At 38.9% G+C, this 21668-nt stretch overlaps 1 long non-coding RNA gene, 1 other non-coding gene and 1 pseudogene across 3 annotated transcripts; all 3 read right to left on the bottom strand.

Moving 5' to 3' along the window:
• Positions 1-208: 208 nt before the first annotated feature.
• LOC129022366 (uncharacterized) lies at positions 209-9041 on the bottom strand. 2 transcript variants are annotated; one of them, XR_008496389.2, is made up of 2 exons: positions 6914-9041; positions 209-6492 (listed from the first exon to the last, which is right to left on the bottom strand). It is a non-coding gene; the product is annotated as an uncharacterized LOC129022366 (long non-coding RNA). The 2 variants fall into 2 exon arrangements; XR_008496388.2 differs by having other exon boundaries at positions 8081-9041.
• A 419-nt stretch (positions 9042-9460) lies between these two features.
• LOC129022709 (lysine-specific demethylase PHF2-like) overlaps positions 9461-21668 on the bottom strand; it is a 38918-nt pseudogene continuing 26710 nt past the window's right edge.
• On the bottom strand, positions 10300-10403 carry LOC129022731 (U6 spliceosomal RNA). The gene has a single exon (XR_008496530.1). It is a non-coding gene; the product is annotated as a U6 spliceosomal RNA (small nuclear RNA).

Here is a 21668-nt window from a genome sequence, read left to right as displayed (position 1 = left end):
GAACACATCTACAAGAAACACAGAAGACAATTACAAATAATAGTAGTAACTTCATTAACTGCAATAATTACTTCAAATATAAAAAGTTAAATACCTTAAAGAAAATGAATAAAATGATTTAATGGATTAAGAACAAAGAAGATCCAGCAATGTGCTGTCTACAAGAGTCACTTTAGCTCTAAGGACTCAAATAAGTTGAAAGTAACAGTTTAAAGAAAATATATTTTATGGAAAGAGGAGCTACAATTGGAGATGCGTGGTCATAATTGTATTAAACAAAATACATTTTAAGTCAAAAATGTTAACAAGAGACAGATTGGCATTATGTAATAGTGAGATGGATTAACTTGCAAGGAATTTATAACAATAATTTATAAATCATATATATATAATTTGAAAAATCTGCAAAAATATACCACTGGGATTTTGATAAAAATTACATTAAATTTTTATATTACTATAAATCTATAAATAGCACTGACATGTTTCTTTCTTTTTTTTTTTTCTGAGACAGAGTTTCTGTCTCCCAGGCTGGATGGCAGTGGCACAATCTCGTGATCAGCTCACTGCAACCTCCTCCTCCCAGGTTCAACTGATTCTTGTGTTTCAAATATGTAAAACAAATATTGACAGAAGTGAAGCAAGAAATATATAGCAACACAACAATTGTGGACTTCAAGACTCCACTTTCAATCATGACTAGAATAGTCAGATATAATACCAGTAAGAAAGCAAAACCTGAACATTATAGACCTAACCAGCATTTACAGAACTTTGCAATCGAAAGCAGCAACATATGAAGTATTCTCAATCAATCACACATGGTACATTCTGTAAGGGTACCCGTCTTGTTAAATTTAAGAAAACTGAAGTCATACAATGTAAACGAAACTAGAAATCAAAAGCAAGAAAAAGAGGCAAATATGTAAATAAGAGGAAATTAAGCAAAATCTTACATATAGCCTTGCTCCAGTGTCAGGTGATTTAATATTGTTAAAATGTCAATGCCAGCGCAGTGGCTCACGCCCGTAGTCCTAGGACTTTGAGAGGCCAAAGTGGGTGGATCACTTGAGGTCAGAAGTTTGAGACTAGCCTGGCCAACATGGCAAAACCCCATCTTTACTAAAAATACAAAAGTTAGCTAGACGTGATGGTTCATGACTGTAATCCCAGCTACTCGGGTGGCTGAGACTGGAGAACTGCTTGAACCTGGGAAGCGGAGCTTGTAGTGAGCACAGCTCACATCACTGCCCTTCAGCCTGAGTGACTGATTAAAACTCCTACTCCAAAAAGAAAAAAAAAGTTGTCAGTACTAGTCATGATGATATAAAAATATAATGTAATTTTTATCAAAATCCCAATGGTATGTTATTATGCAGAATTTTTGTTTATAATTCTAAAAGTTGTTTAGGAACTATGACTAGCCAAACACCCTTTAAAAAGAACAAAGAGACATTACACTTTCTGATTTAAAGTCATGATACAAAGCTACAAAAATAAAAACAATATGGTATTGCCACAAAAACAGATACATAGATGATGAAACAGAATAACAGACATCCCAGAAATAAACCCTTACAAACATGATAAAATAATCTTCCACAAGCTTTCCATGACCACACAATAGAAAAATAAGAATCTCTTTAACAAAGAATTTTCAAAGTTGAATATTTACAGAGAAAAAAATTAAGTTGAATGCTTCCTTTGTACCATATATAAAAAGAAAAGTTTTTTTAATGGATTCAATATTTAAACATAAAAACTAATAAAATTCTTAGAAGTAAACATAGGGGAAAACTTTATGACATAAATCTTAAAACTCTTTGCCTAAGTATGACATCAAATGCATAAGCGACAAGGAAAAGAACAACAAAAAAAAGGGGGACAATATTAAGCTTCAACTATTCTACATATCAAAGAAAACATTTAGTGGCATACAAATGTCACTTAATAAGTGGATGAAAGCGGGACATGGTGGCTCGTGTCTATAACTCTAGATCTCTAGGAGGTCAAGGCAGAATGATCACTTGAGCCCAAAATTTGAGACTAGTCATGAAAACATAGCAAGACCCTATTTTGTATAGGGTTATATACGTGCATACATACATACATACATACATGTAATAAAAAAGAGTAAAAATATTTTCTAATCACATATTTGGTAGGTGTTAATTTTCAAAATATATAAACTCCTAAAACTCAACAACAACAAAAAGTTAATAACTTGATTTAGAATGGCAAATGTTTGAAATGACATTTCTCCAAAGAAGACATGCAAATGGCTAGGCATTTAAAAGGATACTCGACATTACTCTACTAGAAAAATGCAAAGCAAAGTCACAATAATCTATCACCTCAAACCTATTTTTAAAACAGTAAGAAACCTCTTCAAAAAATTTAAAATGAGATTATTATATAATCTAGCAACCCCCTTCTACGTATGTATTTAAAATATGCAACACATGATCTGGAAGAGATATTTGCACACCCAAATTTATTACAGCATTATTAACACAAGACAAAAGGCAGAAACAACCCAGATGTCCCTTGACCAATGAACAGATTAATAACAAGTGGCATATACACAAAGTGGAATATTATTCAGTCTTTAAAAAGTCACATTCTATGATAATTCATGAGAATATCATGTTAATTGAAATAAGCCAGGAACAAAGTGACAGTGTATGATTCCATTCATAATCAGGTATCTTAAGTAGACAAACTCACAGGAACAAAAATTAGAATGGTGTTTGTCAAAGGGCTGAAGAGACAGCAAAATGGGCAACTGTCTTAAAAGGCATTTTAGTTTTGCAAGACATAGAAGTTCTACAGATCTTTTGCATAACTATGTGAATGCACTTAACACTAATGAAATATGCACTTAAAAAGAATTAAGATGGTAAATTTTGCATTATGTGTTTTTACCACAATTACAATTTTTAAAAGAAAAAATATAAATCTTTCCAAAAATTAAATTTTGTTCACAAAATATTTTCTCTAACACAAAGGAAGTATAGATTTATAATTAAACACTTGGTGAAATTAAGACTATTTCAATGACTACTCATCTACACAAGATAAGACAAACATTGAAAATCAGCCAAAAAACATAGAAGATAAGCCATAAGCAAAGTTGGGGACATATTTATAGAGACAAACAAACACATATATAATTTAATTTTGAAAATATATGACCGATTTATATTTTAATTAAACCCAACATTAGTTTCCTGAGAGAAATTTGGTTTTCAATTTGGGCAAATGAAGACCTTTCATGGGTTAAATGGATTCTTTCTTCTCTGTTTCTTGACATGGACCTGTGCTGGGGATTGGTCAGCTGTTCAAGTGCAATGCACTCAGTTTTGTTTCTGTGCCAGGATTAAACCTACGATATTTCACATTTCATATACAAACCCCGATGAAGTGTTTCTAGGAGATGGCTGCCCCATAATCTAAGTTTTGCCAAATGTTTACTATGAGTTTCACCATCATCCTGTTGAATGTGGTATTGTAACTAAAACTCTTCAGGAAATTCTGCTTAAAACTAATATCACGTATATCTCAAGAAACTCTTCCTGATTTGAAATGCCTCTGTCATGTGTTGTCTGCAATCATCATCCTCTTTTAAAGAAAGTAGAAAGGACAGATGAGGAAACTGATAGTGTTACTGACTGGGAGATAGAGGTGAGGATACATATTGCGCATGAAACACAGAAGTTATTTCTACAACACAATCTTGTAAGTATCTGACTGCTACGCTCCCTTGTGTATCAAATGATGTACCTTTATTGCAAGAGAAAAAACTGCGCTGTTCACCTTGACATTGAGAGGAAATTTGGAATCTCTGCCGTGATTTCTTAGGACTGAGGATTTAATGTGCTATTTTGTGGAACACTTAGAAGCAGGAATGGGATTGAATGATCTTAACTATCATCCATCTGAAAAACCTAACTTGCGAGTTTAAATAAAATGGCATGCTGCCTTCCACTATTCCCTTTTTAAAGCAGGAGCTGCCCCTGCTTTTAACTTTATGAAGTTGAATCTATGAAGAGTTTGTACTATTAATTTTTTTTAATCCACATTGACTTCAAGTGTACAGGCAGAGTTGGAAATTATAACATCCAAAATTATAATACGTAGGTAAAACCCAAAACAAATCAACTGCTGCCCTGGAACCTACTCTAAATAACTGAGACACTAATACGGAATTGTAAAGAAAAATAAGAAAAATATTTCCTCATAAAATCTTGTGTGCAAACTTTATTTTTTTTTTATACAGAGTCTCGCTCAGTCAGCCAGGCTGAAGTGCAATGGCGTGATGTTGGCTCATTTCAACCTTCGCCTCCCGGGTTCAAGCCATTCGCCTGCCTCAGCCTTCACTGAGATTACAGGCACCTGCCACCACACCCAGCTACCTTGTATGCAAACTTGATGTATCATTTATAAAAATATTTTTTTAGATAACTACAGTATTCTAATGTGACTGTGCATTCGTGAAGTTCAGGTATCTTGAATCACTGGCGTGTAGTGTATGACAGTAATATTTTATGGAAAATACACTATGACCATTAATAAAAGGCTCTAATAAGAGAATTTTAATGCATAAGAATTGAAAAGACACCATAAATAATTTCCATTATATTTTTAATATAGAATAGCATCAGCTATTCTTACACAGAATAAAAAGGCTGGGTAAGTTGTTGTTGCTCATACCTGTAATCCCAGCACTTTGGGAGGCCGAGGTAGCAGATTGCTTAAGCCCAAGAGTTCATGACAAGCCTGAGCAGCATACAGAGATCCTGTCTCTATAAATAATAATAATAAATACCCAAGTGTGCTAATACACATTTGTGGTCCCAGCTATTCAGGAGGCTGAGACAGGAGAATTGCCTGAGCCTGAGTAGTCAAGGCTAGGGTGAGCTGTGATTGTGCCATTGCATTCCAGCCTGGGTGACACAGTGAGACCCTGTTTAAAAAAACAAAACTAAACTAACAATTAGCCTGGTGTAGTGGCATGCACCTGTACTCCCAGCTACTTCAGAAGTTGAAGTTAGAGAATCATTTGAGCCTGAGAGTTTGAGTCTGCAGTGAGCCATAATTGAGCTACTGTCTGGGTGACAGATTAAGGCCTTGTCATAGATAGATGGATAGATAGATAGATAGATAGATAGATAGATACATACATACATACATACATACATACATAGATGATAGGTAGATAGATAAAATATAGCTAGAGAAAGAGTAAATTATAAAACCAATGTAGTATGATGTAATTTTTAAAATAAAGTTTTTGTGTATCATTTAGAAAGTTATAGAACAGGCCGGGCTCGGTGTCTCACTCCTGTAATCCTAGCACTCTGGGAGGCTGAGGTGGGCAGATCACGAAGTCAGGAGATTGAGATCATCCTGGATAACACGGCGAAACCCTGTCTCTACTAAAAGTACAAAAAAATGGCCAGGCGTGGTGCGGGTGCCTGTAGTCCCAGCTACTCAGAAGGCTGAGGCAGGAGAATTGCCTGAACCCGGGAGGCGGAGGTTGCAGTGAGCCGAGATCACGCCACTGCACTCCAGCCTGAGCAGCAGAGCGAGAATCCCTCTCAAAGAAAAAAAAAAAAAGTAATTTATAGAACATAGCCAGAAGAATAAAAAACAACCTCTTAACAGTTTTTTCAGAGGAAAAAAAAGTGAGTTTGAAGGGAAGGGAATAAAGGGGAGATTTTCAGTTTATTATGTTTTTATGTTTTGAGACAGGGTCTCACTTTGTTGCCCAGATGGAAGCACAGTGGCATGATTACAGCTCACTGCAAACTTGGCCTTGCAGGCTCAAACAATCCTCCCACCTCAGCCTCCCTAGTAGCTGGGAATACAGGTGTACCTCACCACAACTGGATGATTTTTGTATTTTTTGTAGAGAAAGGGTTGTACCGTGTTGCCCAGACTGGTCTTGAGCTTCTGGGCTCAAAAAATCCACCTGCCTTGGGCTCTCAAAGTGCTTGGATTGAGCCAATGGGCCAGCCGAGGCTTTTTGTTTTGTTTTGTTTTTGAGATGGAGTCTCACTCTGTTGCCCAGGCTAGAGTGCAGTGGCATGGTCTCGGCTCACTGCAACCTCTACCTCCTGGGTTCAAGCGATTCTCCTGGCTCAGCCTCCTGGGTAGCTGGGATAACAGGCACCCGCCACCACGCCCAGCTAATTTTTGTATTTTTTAGTAGAGACGGGGTTTAACCATGTTGGCCAGGATGGTCTCAAATTCCTGACCTTATGATCCACCCACCTCGGCCTCACAAAGTGCTGGAATTACAGGCATGAGCCACCGCTCCTGGCCACCAGCCAAGACTTTTACTTTATAAAGATATTTATGGTGTGTTCCTTTCTTTTTACAATATGTATTGCATTTATAATTGGAGATACAAAAAAAGGCGATTGTTATTGCTTGGCAGCAAGGCAGCAGTATTATCTTCATCAATATTTGCACTTCATTAGCAGGAACCTGTAAGAGAAAGCCCAGACAAAACGTTAAGGCAAATAAATTATGCTTGTAAAAAGTGAGAGGATTATCTTTTTATCATAACCAATATTCCAGGTGAGGACTGGTCAGGATCCACCACTGCTCCATCTCACTCGGTAACTCTCACACCTGCCAGGGTGAGAAGGAGCAGAGACAGGAACAATTGCCAGCGGGTTTTGTTTCCCACTAAGGATGTATTTGGCAAGTTTCCTATCATCAAGGAGAAGATGGACTGAGAATAAAACACGCGCCCTTGCAGATGCTAGCAGAGAGGTACAAAATAGAAAAGGAGGTAAACCCACACACTGTGGAGGCAGAGATCCAACTTAACATTCAAAATGCACCAGAAAGTTGTGTAAAGTTAAGAAAATTACTCAAAATCTTGGAACATTAGTTTCCTCACCTGTAAAATGGGGATCATGTGCCTACTTCATTAGTTGTTTTGACACTTAAATTCACAAAGATATTTAAAACTGTCTGCTATGGCAAATGTTCACACTAAGAAAGTAGTATCAAACTTCAAAATATGGGAAACGTATTTTGAATAATGTCAATGAGGCCGCCCAGCTTCATAATCAATCCCAGCAGCATTAGACTGAGGAGATCTACAGGTAACTATACTTCTTCAACAAATTCCATCGGAAAGGAAGAGCGTGGAGTCTGACAACATGACACAAATGTGACCAGTGTACAGTGACTTAGGTAGTGGGGGTGGAATCCCTGCATAGTCTCCGAATTGCAGTTACACAGTGAGTTCCCAGGAAACTAATGGAATAGAAAAGGCAATACAGAAGATAGCACCACAATTGGGGTGAGCATAGCAGGTTCACAACCACAAATCTAAGCAGGAGACTCACATCCCAAGGAGCACCTAGATCTGTGAACAGCAGCTGTGGTGGCATCACGTTCAACATTCTGAGACCACCGCTGTGGGCAGTGTCTTTGCAGGCACACTCAGCAGCAGTGTATCTGAACACAGATCCCAAGGCTCTTCTCTTCATTATTTATTAAGATGACAGATGATGGATAGCCTCATGTTACAACATCCCCACTAATGCTGTGGACAAGTGAATTCAGAATCCCCCACCTAAATACGCAGTAAATAGTAGGATGAGAATACTGCAGGATAGGGTAGGAATGCGGGCACTCGACCGCACAGAGTCTATTTAAAATAAGAGAACTGCCCTAGTATTGCGCTGTGGTCTCCCTATATATAGTTCTTTATTTTTCCAATTTCATAAATGCCATACAGCTTTTCTTCCTTTCTTTACAAATGTGCTGATGAACCCATGTGTAATTAATCCTGAAGGGGCTAATTCTTCATAAAGTACAGTAACATGATTCAATTGCTACGATGAGGTTTTTCAGGTTTTTTTATAGTGTCCCATACTCACGAATCACAAATGAAAATTATAAGAACATGTAATATGAACAAAGTATTCTTTTCACATAGAGTAATACCCAGGTTTGTACAGATTAGATGCATCATGAAAGCTGGTACCATCTGGGAATCCAAGGAACCATCCTGAGGACATAAGGAACTTAGGGCCGTCGATTATTAAGAGGTTACCTGCAAGTAGAAGTTCTTCTGGGTTTCCATTGTCCAGACAGGAAAATTCAACGGATAAGCCCCAGCATATTGAGATACATCCCTAACGGCTATGGGTGATTAACTTTCCATCCAAAGCAGAGATGTAAAACATGATAGACTTCAAATGCTGCCCAAGTGCTCCGTACCTTGAAAGCCATTCCCACAAAGCTGGAGCACCACCTGTTCCTGAGGGATCAGGTCACCAACTGTGTTTTTGAGACACTCGACAGTCAGGACTCAGTTGAGACGAGGCTGGTGATTTCAAGTGTAAAATATCTAAACCATCATCTTTAGGTAGATTCTTATGCCTGGGAATTGTGGTTTTCTCCTCTGCTGTTAGCAGATCCTGGGTAACCCAATAAATCTCTCTCACACGTCAACTTCTATATCACAAGAAAGGCGCTGTAGTGGGTGACATTTTCACGAAGGAGCCACGCCCGCATCACCCCTTGAAAGCTCTGAAGTTGTGCGCGGGCGGCCACGCAGCAGATGGATGTCTCAGTTCCCATAGAGTTTAGCACATTAGGCGGCTCCCTGGGCTGGAAGAGGCGCGATGCTCTGGAAAAACCCCCGGTGTGGATGGGAGAGGACACCGAGATGTGCAGCGGGCTGTGCAGTGACGACCAGACCCCTCCTATTTGAGCAAGGAAGGTGCACTTCGCAGCGTCACACCGTCCTCACCGCCCAGCCCAGACCTGCCGCTCAAGTCCTTCTCCCGAGTCCCTTGGCGAGGGTGTGGCACAGAATTAGCGTGTGACATCGCTTAGGAAGGGGCGAAGTCCACACCGCCCTGTCCCTCCCTCCAGGGCTGCGCACCACGAGGGGGGACTACAATGCTGGGATTGTAGTCCGCAGGTCGGCGGCCAATGGGCTGGAAACTGTTAAGAAATCGTAACTCCCAGCAGGCCTAGCTAGGGACGCACCTCCCTATCCTTCGCTTCCATACTACATACCACCCCCAAACCCAGCGCATGCGGGGATTGTAGTCTGTTAGCCCCGCGACCAATGGGCTGGAAATAGTTAAAGGACTATGACTCCCAGGATGCCTTGCGAGGTACCCACCGTCCGATCCTTCCTCTAGGGCTGCGCACCGCTCCCAAGCCCAAATCATGCTGGGATTGTAGTCAGGTAGCCGTGCGACCAATGGACTGGAAACCGTTAAGAGGCCATAACTCCCAGCATGCCTGGCTAAGGACGCACCTCCCTATCTTTCCCTTCAGTGCTGCACACCGCCCCGAAGCCCGGTACCTGCTGGAATTGTAATCGGCTGTCTGAGAGCCAATCGCTGGAAACCTTTAAGAGACCATAACTCCCAGCATCCCTGGCCAGGGAGGTGCCTCTCTATCCTTCCCTGCAGCGTTACACACTGCCCCCATCCCGGTGCATGCTGGGATTGTAGTCCAGTAGCCCTGCAACCAACAGCGCAAACCCACTGTTAGTATACAGGCAAAAGACGAGCTTAGAGTTGTTTGCCAAGTGTTTGCAGCAGCATTATCTGTAATATCCCCAAATTGAAAATAGCCTAAATATCCGTCAATAGTAGATGACTGATAATAAACAAATTGTGGCATATTCCTAAAATATAACACTAAATGGCAATGAAAATTAACTCACTAGGGCTACCTATAACAATAAGAATGAATCTCACAAAACTTTATTAAAATAAAGAGTCCTAACACAGATATAGATTTTATGATTTCATTTTATAAAAGTTAGCAAAACTGATCTATGTGGATAGGAGTCAAGATAATTGTTAATATGGAGGATGAAGGTTAGAGATAATAACTGAACGAGGACATCAGAGCAACTTCCAATGTCCTAGTAATATTCTATTTCTTAATCTAGGTGGATATGGGAAAAGCCAGAAATGAATTTTTATTAATAATCCCTATATTTCACTCCTCTCTCTAACTGAGCCCTTTGTCAAATGACTTTAAGGGCGGAATATATCTCCCTATATGACTTGCTTTGGTTAGTAGAATGAGGCAGAAGTGAAGGTATGTATTTCAAAGCCTAGGCTTCAAAGGCTCTCATACTTTTAAAAAAAATATTTCATTTTAAATTTTTGTGGGTACATAATAGATGTTTAAATAACTCTTTAGGTCCATGAGATATGTTGATAGAGGCAGGCAATGTATAATAATCACATCATGCGAAATGGGGTGTCCATCTCCTTAAGTATTTATCCTTTGTGTTACAAAAATCTGCAATGCTTCACAAATTTGTGTGTCATCCTTGTGCAGCGGTTATGCTAATCCCCATATCGTTTCAATTTTTGTGTATGTGCTGCTGAAGTAAGCACCATAATGCATTTCTATTTGCTTTTTAGCATTTCTGCAATCACTATGAGTAGAACATGTCTGTGTTAGCCACCCAAAAGGAGGATGGTTGGGCTGTAGAACAGAGATATACCAGGTGTCTTACTTTGGTTGTGTCATTATAACAAAATATTTTAGACTAGGTAATTTATAGAGCACAGAAATGAATTTTTCATGGAGACTGGAACCCAAGATCAATGCACCAGCAGGTTCAGATCTATTAAGCCTAATCTCTGCTTCCAAGTTGGTGCTTTGTTGCTGCATCTTCTGAAGAAGAGGAAGGCTGTGTCCTCACCAAGTAGAAAAGGTGGAAGGGATGGAAGGATGAGAGAGAGGCAAACTCCCTCCACTGAGTCCTTTCACAATGACATTAATCCATCCATGAGGGCAGAACCCTCATGACCTGAATATCTCCCCAAAAACCCATCCTCCCAACACTTGCATTGGGGATTATGTTTCTAACAGATGAAGTTTGGGGATACATTCAGACCATAACACCAGGTAAGCTGCCCCAGCCAAATGCAGCCTATAGTGAGCCCCTGTTGGTATCTGCAAATGCACAAGCAGCTAAACTGCAAACATAAGAGTAATGCCAGACATGTGAGTTCTGCTCTTGGTTGGATTTGGAAGGTTTTGTTTAGATGGAAAAGTTCTGTTTCACGTGTTTTTCACTCTCTTCCACAGGCTAATAGGCTAGACCAGGTGTGTCTTTCTCATGATGATGGCATCAGCTCATGTAGAACAGCATTTTACACAAAGTCTCTTGGATTCTTGACTTGGAACTAGCTCTCCATAAGTTCTGCTTTATTCCATTGGTCAAAGCAAGTTAGTTAGATGACCAAACCTCAAATCAAGGGGCAGAGAAATGTCCCCTTTTGTGGAAGAAAATGCAAAATCTCAAGGCAATAGCTTTAGTCAGAGGAATTGTGAAGTATTCAAGCCATTAACACAATCTGTGACTCCTAGGAGGATGTCACACAGTAAATAAGTAATTACAGCATAATTCATTATTTAAAATTGTATTAAGTATTATGAAGAAAAAATACTGCATGGTAAGCTCTACATGGAAAACAATACAAAAAACAAATATATTGTTAAGCATCTCTATTTCAAGATTGCAATCCTGGATAATTATAATATTGACTATCATGTTTCCATAGTAAGAGGTATTTAATAATGCACATGATGTCTAGTCTGTATTTTGTTAAATGCTTAAAATTGACATTAAGAAACAAAACTAATAATATCCTGGTTATGTAAAAATCTGATTATTTCTCTCTTTAATTTTGAGAGCTAAGCAAGCCAGGCTATTTCCTTCTATCTCCGATGATTTTGCACAAAACTTTTACACATTCAGGATTACATACTGTGTGGTTTTACATCTTTAGGTTTGAGAAACACACATATTTCTTAGAGATTATGAGGGAGTGAGGTAGGGAATTATTACGGAAAAAAAATTGTCCTAAGTGTGTTACATTTGCAGAGAAAAAAAAATTGCATCACCATTTATACTTTCTTGGATATCTTGTTCAGGACGCTTCTCATTATTCTGCTGTCTGCCCCCTGACTCACTACTCTGCAGGAGGAGGAAGGAGTATCTAATTTGTCCACATAATCAGTTAGTGTCCCAAAAGCTCTCTTTTCGCCCTTGACTGCCTTCAAGCAGAGTAAATTCTTCTCTCTTTCCTCTTCTAGTGTAATTAACCTTTTGGGATCTATCCTCTCTTACAATGGGGTGGAAAGATGAGGAAGAAGCCGCAGTTTTGAAATTTTATCTGCCTCTAGGTAGGCAAACTCAAATAAGAGTGGGATAAGCAAAATATCCCTGCTGTATTTTTCAATCTAGTTTTACCAATAATGTATACTCAGATTTTGATTTGGCTTCTTCTGTCTGCTCTTAGTTGATTGGATTTAAGACGGCTGCAAATTCTTTGACATTTCTTCCATTGAGAGTGGGGTCTATATCCCCTGCCCTATAAATTCAATGAGGAAGTGATGCTATATAACTTCCAAGGCTGGGACATAAAATTTCCATGCAGCTTTTACCTTGCTGTCCCAGAACAATCACTTTCCAGATGCTTCCTCTTTGGTATCTCAGAATCCAGCTGCCATGCTAAGAGAAACCTAAACCACCTTAGGGAGGCCCTGTGAGGGTATCTGGCTTACAGTCCCAGCTGAGGCAGATTAAGTCAGGCACCAGACAAGGAAGTGAAAGAGGCTCCAAAATCATACACCAGAGACCAGCCATTTTTGTTGGACACTGTCTGAATTACTGATCCACAGGAGCAATAAACACAATCAAATGGTGGGGTTTTTTTTAGGCCACCAAATTAGGGTACATTTGTTATATAGCAATAATGACTGGTACATTCGAGAAAAGAGTGTGGATGAGGGAAAACCATACATCCATGCAACAGATGAATCATACAAAGGAAAAGGACAATTCTTGAGAAAGAGAACTCTCAGAAATGTCAAACTCTTTCAGGAGTTCTTCAAGCCTCATCAGAATCTAACTGGCCAGAATCAGTTGTTTCCTATTAAGCCCCTAATATTCAAAGCCAACTATTAATGCAAGTCTGAAATGGCTTTAGGAATGTGATTTTAGAATCACCGAGGCCAGATAGTAATCACTAGAAACACAAGTATCACCCACCTGGTCAGCTCTATGTCTGCATCCTGGAATGATGGGAATATATACGTATGCATCCCTAATTACAGAAAATGTAAAAATAGTTGTGTGTGTGTGTGTGTGTCTGTGTGTACTTCCTTAGAGAAAAAGACAAATGACAAGAAAATAAATTTATATTAGAATTTGAGTTTAGTCATAATATAAACTCATCTTCAGATATTCTTTAGATACACACACACACACACACACACATACACACACACATACATATCCTCCTGGATTTGGAGCAAACCTTCACCACCTCTTCTACTGTCTACATTTATATCTATATTTCTAACTATGAAATTACTATTTATTTGAATTGAAGATCCCAAGATAATTGAATATTTATTTTCTCTACTACATGTCATCAAGTATGTTAGGAATTTAAAATTTCAGTAATAAGGATGAGACAAACAAACAAAAACCTTTAAAATAATTTAATAGCTGAGGTCCTCAAAACTGTACTATTCCCAGAATTTAATGATCCACGTTTTTTTTTTTTTGTCCCTCTTTCAATACTGCAGAATGGTTACAAAATTTATTTTGGAATTTTAGTATATAATTTATGCCATTTTAGTGCCTAATTTACATTCTTGGGAGGAAAAAAATTAGTTTAACTTTGTATTGATTATTTACACTCAGTTTCAAATTACAGACACTCACAGGCACTAGCTTAAGACTAGAATATCTCATAGAATTGAAGGGTAAGCATATATTTAGTTCTCTGGAACTGCCTGGAGACAGGAGCTAGGAGGTTTTATGCCTCTCTTTGTGTCTGTTTCAATTTTCTCCTTCTCAAGGATCAGCGGATTCCAATTTTCCTGACCACATGGAGAAACAACAACAACAAAACATGGCCGCTGATGAAACCCGAGTTGACATGTTGCTCCCTGAAGCCGACTTCTTTTTTTCAGTCTCAACTTCAAATTCCTAGGGATTGAACCGTGGATAGCTTAGGCTAAGTCACTGTCTTTGGGGAATGGGCTCTGATGGCCCTTCCCTGTCAGGCCTGGTGAGAGGACAGGGTCATGTTGTACAAAATAGCCTCCCAGACTGACCACTGCCCTCTTGTGGTGAAATGGGAAAAGCAGCCACCAAATAAGGGTGGTATGAAGACTAGTCAGAATGACTTCTCATGAGAAATATATAATGAATGCAAATTCTGTATTTTGAAATTCCAAAATGAATTAATAGGGAGACCAATGAATTAAAAAGTCTTGCTTTGCCACCTAATGCACTTTCCATATTGGAATGTTATGCAAGGCATCTACCAGTTACATTAATCTCTTCGAGGATCCTGAACGTAACAGCCAGATCTATCTTGATCTTGCCAAATTATGTTCCCTTTGCATTGGCTATGCAGTTGATTTACAAGGGATTACTGTCCAGCAGTCTAAGAGGATCAAGGGAAGAACCCCACATACCAGAGACACACTATGCTGGATTGTGATGGTCAATCCATCAATGCATTCTTTTCCAGGGGAGTTTGAGCTGAAATCATTCACCTTGACATTAGAATCAGTGCAGGTGCAGCAGGTTCTGCAGTAGCAGCTGGACATCAAATAGGTAGAAGTATTTCCATAGAGCCCAGGCAATACCTGTTTTAGCAGAAATGACCAGCAGAAATACTTCTGATTCAGCACATCCAGACCAATAGAGCTGGGGTTGTATGAGGTCCTGTAAGAAAACAACATTTCAGGCCCCAAGTGGCTTCTAAGGCCAGCTTTTATGTTTTCTTATTTACCCATATATTGTTAAACTAGGTGCCCATTACCTGAGAAAACTGAATGTGATTCTCTGCTATGCAACTTAAAAGAAACTTTTAAGTTTCTTTTAAGTGTATATGATACACTTCTCAGAATGCAAACAATTGACACTGATAGTGAGACTGAAAGGATGCTCAGATTAATAGTAAGTAATTTTAGGAAATGTTGGTTTTATTGGTAGCAATAATGAAAAATAGTAGTGATAATAACAATGACAACAATGCTAGCTACTTTATATTGAGTGCTTACTATGTTCCAGTGAAAGTACTTTACAGGCATTATCTTAACCTAAACAACACATTGGTCCTATGAGGCTGTTTTAATGTTATCATTCTCATTTTACAAATGAGGAATCTGAAGCTCAGAAAAGTTAAGTTTCCCAAGGTCCTGTAGCTGGGAAATGACTTAGCCAAAAATGTGACACAGAACCTGAGTTCTTAACCACTTTGCTGAACTGCTTCTGTGGGATTTTTTAAAGGTAGAGAGTATTGAGAAAAGATCACAATTTCATTTTGAGAAACCAAGTAAAGTGCAATCTAAAGACACATACATACAGGACTCCCAGCAGCAAACATGTGGTTTACCTTTCCACATATTTTCTGAAATATTTGCCCTTAGATACTAATCCTAAAACATTTCAACATCTTGTTCAAATTACACATTTTGCTTTACCTATAAAACTGCAAAATGTTATATCATTAGCACCAAGCGAACACGTGTTCCTCATTATGTTTTATTCTATTCATATTGAAATAATTATTGAAATAACATCAGTTTCTCTATTTTCCTTATTTACTTGTACTATTTTAGTAGCAAATAAAGTGTTTTATTGTTAGTATAAAAAGCCATATTGAAAATTTGGGAAATTTTAGTCTTCTGTCTTGTTTTTGCAAGTCATCAGCTGTGATAAAATTTTAAAAAGTTATAACCCAGAGTTTATTAAAAATAACTCCCACTCTAATAAATGTACACTTTAAAATGCCACCAATTATTATTTAAGAGAAATTGAAAAGGCTTTTAAAAATGGCTTTTCCCTATTCACCATCCTAGGATTCTTAACACTGTGGATGACCTCCTTTTCTACAGAAAATTTTTCCTTTTTGATTTATTGAATGTTTTATTCTAATTTTTCTACCTCTTTGACTGCTTCTCTCTCTCTACTTGTACACAGTTGTCTTTCAAGGCAAGGTCATGTTTTTGATGTCTTATGTTCCACCAAGAAAACAAAAAGTGGTGGTTTCAATAATTGCCTTTAGTCACAGGAGCCTGAGTCCTGTACTCAGACTTTCTGGAACTGAATCTCTCTCCAGGTACTCGATGTCTCCACACCTCAGTTTTCTTATATGCAAAAATCTGGTGTATTAGTCAGGGTTCTCTGGGGGACAGGACTAATAGGATAGATGTAGATATGAAAGGGAGTTTATTAAGGAATACTGACTCATATGATCACAAGGTGAAGTCCCACAAAAGGCTGTCTGTAAGCTGAGGAGCACGGAAGCCAGACCGAGTCCCAAAACCTCCACAGTAGAAAAGCCAACAGTGCAATCTTCAGTCTGTGGCCAAAGGCCCCTGACAAACCACTGGTGTAAGTCCAAGAGTCCAAAAGTTGAAGAACTTGGAGTCTGATGTCCAAGGGCAGGAGGTATTTAGCACGAAAGAAAGGTGGAGGCCATAAGTCGCAGGCAGTCTAATCTTTCCATGTTCCTCTGCCTATTTTTATCGTAGCTGCACTGGAAGCTGATTAGGTGATGCCCACCCAGATTAAGGGTTGATCTGCCTCTCCTAGTCCACCGATTCAAATGTTAATCTTCCTTGGCAACACCTTCTCAGATACACCCAGGAACAATAATTTGCATCCTTCAATACAATCAAGTTCACACTCAATATTAACCACCACATTTAGGAAATCATACTGCCTTGCTCATAGGGACATTATAATGATTAAAATGTGAAAATAGGCTTAAAACATGTGGCACATTATATATTAAGCACTTATTAACATGGGCTGTTTACTTCGGCCCTGACCTGAACCATTCTTCTCAACCATTTTTCTTGTTCCTGTTCTTCTTGCTCAATTTAATATTTTCTCCTGATTTCCAGAGAGTAATTAGTAGTTAAAAATAAAGACTTAGTGATTAAAAGTCAATATCACATTTTAAGAAGAGTATCATTTAAGAAATGAGAAGACAGTGTAGGCCTGGAGGCAGGAATATCTAATTGATGGCTGCTGTGATAATTTGGGCATGAAATGTGGACAGCCTGAGCTAAGGAGATGGTGGTAGGCATGATAGAGAGCTTTTGGAAACAGAGCGCATATAAGACTGACTGCATGTATAAGTAGCATGGTTTATAGTGATTGAAATACTGAATGAATTGTTTGGCAACTCATTAATACAGAGAATAGAGATTGGTGACTGGTAATGAATGTTACAATAAAAGCAGTGATAAGTTCAGTTTTGGATATCCTGATGGCGAGCTGTCTTTAAGAAATTCAATTAGAGCTACACAATGCATATATGTGTATACATATACTGGTCTTAAACTCAAAAAGGAGATGTGTGATCTGTAGATATACATTTACTGTCTATTAGCCCATGAATATGCATAAGATCACTTAAGGAGAGTTTGGAGAGTAAGAAGAAAATTGAGCCCAGAAGAGAATGCTATGTGACACTAACTGTAAATGATGTATGGAAGAATGACATAAAGAAGAACAGTCTACAAAAGTAATTGAGAAAGAATGCTCAGAAATGTAAAAGAAAAATCTTGAGACACTAGTGTCATGGGAGCTATGGATGACTGCATTTTAAGAGTGAAAATGTAAAGCAATCTAACAGCAGTATATACCATAAAGAGAAGACTCCCACTTGAATTTGTTCCTGAGATTTAGCAAACTAGAGGACACTGGAAATTTCCTAAGAGCACTTTTCACTTGAATAGTTGAATTGGAAGCCATACTACCATGAGTTTTAAGACAGTGGGAATAGAAATGTGAAATGGGAAGAGGAAAATACAATTTGGAACATTGGTGTGAAGGAGAACAATGGTGTAGCTGTAGTATGTTGCAGGTATGTAAAGATTAAATAAAAATTGTTATGTGTGTTCATTTGTTTTCTGACATCATGGAAATGTAGAGATGTTTACTTTGGACAGGAAAGAAATGGAGTGGGAAATCTGGAGTCCCAGATAGGGTAGTGGATGACCTATGAAGCAAAATCCATGATAATGGAAGAGATGGGAAAAGATGCCTCCCCATTTTTTCCTGTGAAAGACTGAACATTAGATTTGGGAAAAATGTGACACATCCCTGGAAATGAAAGAGGGTAGAACATAAAGATCAATACAAATCCAGAGAGATGTACAGATTGAGACTGGGAGAAAGAGAGAAGTGAAGACCTCCCTTCTGATTTACCACTGATACAACGACTACTATCCTCCTTCTGTACCTTTATGGTCTTTTTCTTCTCTTGTTTTACTCCTCCTTTTATTATTCTTTTAAACAAGCCTAAAATATTTGGTATTGAAACACAGCACATTTCCAAGAACACAAAATTATAATTGGATTTTGGATTTCCACGCTGCAAAATAAAATAATGTTATATTATTTTTGAGATATCAGGAGAGAAAATATTATAATGAATCAAAGACTGGGCTGAAGAAACCTTTGGCAGAAAGAAATTGAAAACATATTTTCTTGGATACATAATATTTTCTTCAATTATATAAAAGACAAAAAATAAATAAAAAAGACAAAACCTGGTACCTATTATCTCCATTTGGCATAGCCAGGTTTATACCACAGTGCCTAACCCCCATCACCTGGAAATCTGACACCTGCACTCTTGATTGAAATGATTAACTATAGCATCCTCATTCTTTATTTTTGGAGGTTATTATGAATATACATTTTTTAGTAAAAACTTGCAACTATCATCTGTTTGATAATTGAGCAACTATTTCAATCTTTTGTTAGAACTCTGCAGTTTTGAGGGTTTATTCTGAAAATAAAATGACCTGGAATGTTTTCATTTTAGTTTGGATGGGAAAAAACAAAGTGAATACTATGGTAAATATGTTCATTGAAATTCTAAATTACCTATTTTTAATCCCATATGTTCTGGGGATAGTAAAAGAAAAGTACTGATGAAAAACAATTGTAAGACATTTTACACACCATTAAGAAATAAATAAATTACTTTAGGGCCCATGTAATACTCTTTTGGAATTTTGTTTTATCTGAAGAAGTTTCAGGCCAAGTCTCTTTAGTTAACTTTTCTGCATTAAAGAGAATTACACGGGTATTTTTTACATTTGTGGTCTTTTTTCTCCACTCTTTGTGAATGCTATTTTTAACTTTTGCTACTTCTACACTCTGAAAGTCCAGAAATAACATAACTTTGCATGAAGGCAAACAAACTTTATGCATCTTCTGGGCCACCTCTCCCAGAAGGGTGATTTAATAAATTCATCCCTTGCACTAAATGTTAAACCTCTATTTAGGCAACTGTTAGCAGAACAAATAAAATGCATTTTATTATTCCATATAATGCTAGATTTTAACAAACTATATTATGTTTGTAGAACTCTCTATCTAAAGGCAGCTAATGTATGTATAAAATGTGTTAAATATTATCTAGGGCTACTAAATGAGATGTTTAATGTTCTTTTGTAGATATGATTCATCAAATTATTTGGTTATTTTTGCTGTTGGAAACACTTTAAATATGTATTCATAAAATTTTTTCAAAGATTTTTCAGGATTAAATAATTACTTCAAACAAATTAGTATGAGATGTTTTGAGAGCACTATGAATTGAGTCAATATTCATTTCAATCACCTTCTAATACAATTTTCTTTAATAAAAATGTGGTAAACTAAAAACAAATGAACAAGTTATTAATAGATACATAGATGAACACATACGTACATACATACATACATACATACATAGATAATTACCATTTTCAGATTCCTTTGCAGATGGACTCCCACACAGCTGTGGTTCCTCTAAGTAGTTATAACTACATCGAATCAGAGGAAGGAAGTGAGCAATCAGAGGAAGCAACTATATCGAGGGATCATGGCTTCTTTAGAAAGCAGGCAGCACAGGTTCAGTGGGTTGATGCCTTGTATTCAGGTCTAGTGGAAGTCCTAGTATATAATTCTTAAAACCCTTAGTGTCTAGTACCATAAAAAATAGTGTTGGGGTTTTCATTTGAAGATAATTAAATATGATTGAGCTTTTTCTTAACTTCTGTTGTTGCTGTCCTTCTTGGAGATTCTTCCAGCTCTCTAAGACTCTAATAAATCTCTTTCTATTTAAGCAAAGCTCACCAATTAGTAACGAAAGGGACACTGATATAGGTTAAAAACTACACTTGTATAGAAAGAGTATCCCAATTTGGTACCCAGTGATACGGCGGTGGAGCAGAGGAAGGCCAGCTCCTAGAAGGACAGGAAGAATTAAGTAGGTGGGGAGAGAGAAAGAGCGAGAACCTGAGATTTGAAAGCCTGGGAGGAAGCTGTGGGGAATGAACGTAATAGCAACAGTCCCAGGAATGTCAATGAATCTTTCCAAATACTTAACATGAACAATGCTATTCATAAAAGTAGGCTGCCTTGAAATGCAGTATCCCATGCAATTAGATCTTACTGTAGCAGCCACAGATACCAGCCAGATCACTTCTATTCTCCATTACCACCTATGATGATTAACACTGAGTGTCAATTTGATTAGATTGAAGGATGTGAAGTATTGCTGCTGGGTGTGCCTGTGAGGGTGTTGCCAAAGGAGATTAACATTTTAGTCAGTAGACTGGGGAAGGCAGATGCACCCTCAATCTGAGTGGGCACCACCTAACCAGCTGCCAGTCGGAGGCCTGCAGGTTGGCCATGGACAGCATTCCCTGAATGGCTTCCTGCATGCTGGGGCAGGCTGGGGGCTGGCTAGGGGCACAGAGAGACGGGCACTCAGCCCAGTGCTCTTAGCTGGCAGCCCAGGCACTTAGACAACAGCCCATGGCCTGCACAAACTCCTGCACAAACTCCTGGCCTTGGTAGTAGACAGAGGGCGTGGAGCAGAGAGGGTGGCAGTGAGCTGATGACTTCTCCCTTGGAAAAGGCCAGCCACTCCCCCCATCCAGCTCTGTTCACCCACCTATACTCCACAGGGAGGGCTGGAGGCCTGGGGAGAGAGATGGGCATGGAGAGGAGAATTGGGAAGACAGCAGATGGGAAGGAGGGTCCAGACCCTCACATGGTCACGGTCTGGTCTCTCTCACCTTAAAGCTAGCAAGCTGACTCAGCGACCTCCCTCCTGCACCCCAGCCACTCTGGGTACTCCCTCAGTCCATCCTGACCCTCTCTCCCAACTGCAGAACTAGCCCTGGGCATTCCTCACCCCACTTCGCAGGGAACCTTCCCACGTGTCACCCTGAGAAGGGGCAGCACAGCCCACTCCCTCCCATGGCGCATGCTCTCCCCAGTGACCTGCAACTTTCTCCACACCCACACCTGCACCTGCACCTGCATCTACACCTGTGCCTACCCCCACACCTGCACCCCCAGCTGCATCTACACGTGCACCTAACCCCACACCTGCACCCGCACCTGCATCTACACCTGTGCCTACCCCCACATCTGCACCCCCAGCTGCATCTACACGTGCACCTAACCCCACACCTGCACCCCCAGCTGCATCTACAAGTGCACCTAACCCCACACCTGCACCCCCAGCTGCATCTACACGTGCACCTAACCCCACACCTGCACCCCCAGCTGCATCTACACGTGCACCTAACCCCACACCTGC

Source organism: Pongo pygmaeus, chromosome 22, assembly GCF_028885625.2.
Source record: "Pongo pygmaeus isolate AG05252 chromosome 22, NHGRI_mPonPyg2-v2.0_pri, whole genome shotgun sequence".
Lineage (NCBI taxonomy): Eukaryota > Metazoa > Chordata > Mammalia > Primates > Hominidae > Pongo > Pongo pygmaeus.
Note: the sequence above shows the minus strand (reverse complement) of the source record. Positions and strands in the feature narration are given on the sequence as shown.